The following is a 6,475-nucleotide window of genomic DNA, read 5'->3' as shown; positions in this document are numbered from 1 at the left end:
ATATTTAAATAAAATATGTATATATTTAACCTGATAGTTATATATATATATATATATATATATATATATATATATATATATATATATATATATTTAAATTTTTTGTTTTTTTTTTTTGAATCGAGTCTAATCTAGTCAGGTGTACCCGTCCCAACCTGTTGCCACCCCTATCTCTCTCCCACCTCTCTCAGTTTTTCTTTAGCAATCTCCTCTCCAATCATTGACCCTTCTTCCCCTGTCCAAGCTTCTCTTTTTCTCTCTAAGGGTCTCCCTCTAGTAAGAACAAAATAAGTGTGTCTAATGGCAGGCAGGGTGCATAAACAAGCCCCCCAAAGAGGTTGCATTAGGTCGTATACTCATTGCTTTTTCAGTTAAAAGCTTAATGATAATTATCTCTAATAAATTGAAATTACGTAAGGAAAATTGTTTCATGCGACTAGGTGTAAAAATGCGGTCTAGATAGTGTAAAGCATCCATTTTAAAGATGGATGCAACTAGGTGTTCCATCTAAAAACAAGACTAGGTGTAAAAATGCGGTCTAGATAATGTAAAGCATCCATTTTAAAGATGGATGCAACTAGGTGTTCCATCTAAAAACAATGGAAAATAACGGTCCAATTGTTTGTTTACTAGAATTATTATTTCTACTTTTTAAAATCTATTTATTTTTTCATATTCGTGATCTCTATGTTAGAGATTACATGTCTTTAAAATTAAGTCTTAAAATCCATTTCAAAAATAGATTTATTAATAGGCCCGCATTTCTACATATGCAGGCTTGGCCGCATAGAAAGCGGGTCCACTATTTAAGAAACCGTATAATATCCAGGTAAAATTAATTATCTTGATAAAGTAGGAAAGAAAAAGAGTTATCTGAATTTTAAAAGAAATATTGCATTTGCCTAAAATAGCTCTAAAAATCTAAATTAAACAAATGGGGGGCTTTACAAGTAATTCATAATGGATATTTAGTTAAAGGTGTTAAGCTGGATATTTTTTACATTATTTTCCACTTCCTCATTTATAAATTTTGCACTTTCGCATTTATAAAACTTTTAGCATATTTATGTTATGGAAAAGTGTACAAAGGGATGGGGTTTCTATGAGTCGTCCGATTCATATGCACACGGTCCTATTTTTTATTCAAAATTATAGGGATTCATCATCTAAGCTAAGCTTATCATAAATACAGGGAAAAAATTGAATTTTAAAATTTTTTTTTTTTTTTTGGATGTTTTTGGCACAATCCATATTTTATTTGACCCCATGCCTTTTACATAAAGTCTATGCGCTCTTGCACCCGTTGACTCATAGAAGTTTTTGCCTATACAAAGAAACTATTTACTTTTGGTATAAGGTCACCATTATTTTTTTCCATCAGATTCTAAATCTAGTGGTTGTAGGAGTGTCATTAGTACAAGCCAAGTCATCCAATCACATCTAATGGTTAAGTGTGATTGTGTATTAGGAGACTATTTAATATTAGTACAAAGAGGTAACAATCACACCTAGCCATTAGATGTCAAATTTGATGGCTTAAGTGCGTTACGAGATTCATGAAAAGAAATTTTGAACTTTGAGTCTAATCAATGGTGCACATATAACCACGCAATTTAAAATCTAGCAAACAAGAGTGATTGTGATGTCTTTGTACAAATAAATGGTCTCTTTGAATATTTTTCCAAATGTGATCGGTGAAAAGCACATGGATTAATTCCATGTACTGAAATATATTTAGCAGGGATTAATTCCATGTACTGATATACATTCCAAGTTGGATGGTTGTATTTATTCCATTGACCAAACTTAAACTTAAAAAGAAATTTTCTCGAACTTTGTGACACATCTAAGATATCAAATTTCACATCGAATGATTATAAGTAATTGTGACTTCCCTGTATCAAAGGTAAATAGTCTCATTGTATACAATCTCATTAAAAAAATCTAGTTAACATGAGTTTTTCAATCCAAAAATTTGAAATTCACTTTTTAATCAACGAATGAAGTTTTTCAAGATAAAAAATGAATTTTGAGTTTCTAAACACCTAGATATGGTTTATGAAATTTGAAATTCACTTTTTATTCAACGAATGAAGTTTTTCAAGATAAAAAATGAATTTTGAATTTAGACATGATTGTCCAAAATTTTGACTGTCTCCATTCAATTTTAGGACGCCATTGTTTTCATGCGCATCTAGTTTATATATGATTCTTTTTTGGGAAAAGTTTAAATAGAGCTGATGCTCTAAAATCTAAACAATCAAATTTGGGCCTACCTCAAAACTTTTATTAGAATATATTGTTTTGTTGCTCAAATATCTTCAAATTGATCATCTCGACATCAAGATGCATTGACACGAGAAAAAAATGGATTTAAAGTCTTGAAAATAGTGCATTTGATAATGCATTTTTGGACCATCAAATTTAAAGATTTTCAAGTTTTCATAGATCTGTCGATCTGCACTATTTTTTAAGCTTTAAACTTTATAAATAAACATAAAAATATATTTTAAGGCTATCAAAAATATTTCTTATATTAAAACCACATTTCTCAACACTATTTGAAGGTAGGCCTTAATTTGATTGTTTAGAGCCTAGGCTCTATACAAACTGCCGCCCCCTTCTTTTTTTGTTTGTGAATGTTATCTCATTGAGTTGAGAAGGTTACACCCCCAAAATTGCAGTTAAGAAATATTCCAAATTTGGGCTGACTATCACTGGATTGAGCCTGGGCTGGAACAAGGTTGGCCCAAGCCAGCCCAGGGCAATGACCCTGGCCACAGGTCAGCCCTAACCTGAGGGCCTGCCCTTGCCCAGCCTCAACTTTGGGCCTGGATTCAAATTTTGATTCAATTTATGGTCAAATTTGGGGGTATTTATTTTTAGTGGTTAGAATTCAGGAGAATTAAGGCTAACATATCAAGATGAACGCGTGCAAAAATACATAACATCCACTAAGAGATAAATAAACTCTTTTAAGTAACACATAGTATAGATATATGAATTGATGGATGCATCCCCCTAGTGTAGATCAAAGACAACATTGGGTTCTTAATATGCTTATTTCGTTAATAACTTCCCATTTACACAACTTCTTTGGCCTTTTATAAGTATAGTGAAGACTTGCACGGCTCAATTTTTGTGAGAGCTTGGATCACGTGAAGTGTTTTAGAAGAAAAGGTTTTAGTTGAATCTATAGAAATGTTTTAAACCTTATTTGGGCTTTGTCCACTAGTGTTTGGGTTACTTGGTTTTAGGAGAAGAGCTCCTATACAATGGTCCCTGGGGAGGATATTGTGCATCTCCTCCCTCGCTCAAAACACTTGCTTAGGAGAATTATTTTAATCTAAAATTTTGGAAAACAAATAATAATTACTATATAATTATTTTTAGAAGAAAAATTGAATTATAAGTTTTGTTACACTTAGATCTAGCTCTTCCAAAATTGGACGGTATCTATTCAGTCTTGAGGTATAATTTTTTTTCTAATACATAAATAGTTTATTTCGAAAAAAAAAATTTCCGAGAAAATTCTATGGGTTGTATGCATCGCAAACATTGGAATCCAGAAAATATCCATAGCATGTGTTTTACTAAAAGGAGGAAATGAATAGTAATTTCCTTAAAGGACGAGGAAATCTTTTAGCTTAAGAGAAAACTCTTCCCATCACTTTCTTCCAAAAGTTTATGATAAAACGCACACAAGAGGGATGAGGAGGAGAAGGGGTATAACAATTTCTCTCCTTTCATTCTTCACTCTTGAGGAGGGGGCAAAAATTGGATTTAACCCTATATATTGAATTTTATGGATTTCACAAAATCTAAATTGTGGTAGGATGTACATACATCTAGGCAATTTTTTACTAAAAAGAAATGAAAGGAAATATGAGAACCGCTACAGCCAGGCGTTTAAACCGTGTTTAAGAAGTCAGGATCGGGATGCAAACACACATACCAAAGACCAAAGCACATCAAAGTCCAGAGAAAGAAAACTCTTCTTTTTATTAAAGAATAGATAACAGAGGAGGGATGGAAATTGGAATGTATAGAATTAAATTAGATTATTTGAATACCTTAAGAGTGAAGAGATCTATTGGAGACAAGTCTCAAGAGTTAAACCGTCAAAGGAATGCAATTTTAACACAAAATCTTTTCATTCCATTGCTAATGATAGAAAAAAAAAATGGATAACATTGATGGAGTTCATGTCCAAGTTGCTCAGGACGTTGACCTGGAAGGTTGGGTAAAGGCCATTGTGGTCTAGACATGCCTTCTCATATTTAAAGATTAATCTATCAAATGTGCCCTTTAAAACTCACTTAGTAGAAATGGGTACATTCTTGGATTCAGATGTGTTGGTTAAGGAAACAATTTTTGGCCTTTTGGGAGATCAAGCTCTTGGATATGATGATTTTCCGACAGTTTTTTTTTTTTTTTTCAGAAGCTTTGGTATGTGGTGAAGAATGATATGATTGGTAAAGAAATTTTTTGACAGCGGGTGATTAACAAAAATATTAACTCTACCTTTTATTGCGCTTATTCCCAGAAAGACTCATATGAAGAGCATAAAATGATATCCGCCCTATTAGTCTTCTCACAAGGCTCTATAAGATTATTGCATAAATCTTGGCAATTAGACTAAAGCAAGTGCTACCAAAGATTAGTAGTGGTACTCCAATAGCTTTTATTCGAGGAAGATGCATCTTGATTGCACAGGAATGTGATACATTCACAAAAAAAGATCAATAGGCCAATGTCTTCTGTAAGTTTGGTCTAGAATAAACCTATAATAGGGTTGAAAGGAATGTCTTATAAGAAATTATGGCAGTGATGGGTTCTGATGAGGTAAAGAAAGAAGTTGGTTAAAAGGATACCGCATTTCTCGATTTTAACCAATGGTAACACAAAGAGTTTTTGAAAGATAGTAGAAGGGTTAGGCAAGGAGATCCTTTGTATCCCTTCTTATTTCCTCTTATGGCAAATGTTTTCAGTTCCATGCTTGGTAGGGCAGAAGAAAGTGTTCTCATTCATTCAAGGATTGAGAAGGTTTTTGAGATGTGAGGTGGTGTTGGTTGGCATCACTTGCCCTGGCTGGATTATTGCGAGGTTGATTAGGATACAAGGAAGAAGGTTTTCTGGTTAAGTATTTAGGTATGCCCATAACATATACCAGATTACCCGTATCAGCATGGGACCTAATTTTAAGTCAAATACTTATCATTAAAGGGTCGTAAATATTGTACAACGGTTCAATTTTACGAGCTTGTAGAAGTACCATATTGTGAGTTGGGAAAAAGCTTGAGCACTAAAAGAGGAGGAGGTCTGGGACTATGTATCGTATGAGTATGAATAAAACTCTGTCAAAATGGCGGTGGCAAAATGAGCAAGGAGATGCGAACTTGCAAAAGTGATTTCATGTCACCATTATATTGTAATACCACGAAACTACATTTTCATACTATAGAGTTTGAGTATTTTATAATTGAACTCAACTATATATATATATATATATATATATATATATATATATATATATGATACTTTTAGAGCTTGAAATCTACTTCTTTCTAGATTCATAATTATCAAGGCGTAGGTAATTGATTTGAGGGATTTTTGGGACCTGAACTCCATTTTACCCTAATGATTTGAGGTGTGGTTTTAAAAGAAAAATTATCAGTACTTTTGCCAACTGGTTTTAGCCGCAATCTTGAGTGAGACCTCTAAAACTCCTTTTAAAATGTCAAAATTTTCTCATCAGAAAACAGTTTCATTTTCTCACCATGTCTTGATTAGAGAAGTTCCGAAGGGGCAAACCTAGGAAGCAAGCCAAGTGAAATAAGGGGTCTAAGCGAGTGAAGGAAGTGTGCTATAAGCAAGTGAAGGAAGCCGAGTGAAGTAAGTGAGCTCTAATCTAATCAAGAAAATATACAAAAGATATCAACTGTAAGTGAAAAAATTGTTTACATAGGAAAACAAAAAGGGATTCAAATTAATATACATGAACATTATACAAAAACAAAAACAATATTTGAAATTCTTTTTCAGATGTAATTGAAGGCAAACAGGGAAGATTTCGCGAGAATCTACTTGGTAAACGGGTCGATTATTCAGGTCGTTCTATCATTGTGGTGGGCCCTTCGCTTTCATTACATCGATATGGATTACCGCGAAAAATAGCAATAGAGCTCTTTCCCTCCCACTAATTTTTAGAAACTACAAAAATACTTAAATTTTTTGTAATTTATGGGCATACCCATTATTAAAATTATCAAAGATACCCCTAAATAATTTAAAAAGGACAAAATGCAAGTGTTCGAGCCCTAAAAATAGTTACAAAAGTTTTTATAATGTAAGGACTCAACCGGATTGGCTGGCTTGAACTAGAAACCGGTGAACTTGTCTAGTTTGGTCCAACATAGTGGACTGGATGGTCCATTCAACTAGTTCATGGAATGACGATTCCATTCAACTAGTT

This window comes from Amborella trichopoda, chromosome 9 (assembly GCF_054954075.1).
Source record: "Amborella trichopoda isolate Santa Cruz 75 chromosome 9, AtrichopodaSantaCruz75HAP2 v2.0, whole genome shotgun sequence".
NCBI lineage: Eukaryota > Viridiplantae > Streptophyta > Magnoliopsida > Amborellales > Amborellaceae > Amborella > Amborella trichopoda.
The sequence above is the reverse complement of the archived record's forward strand: the minus strand, read 5'-3'. Positions refer to the sequence as shown.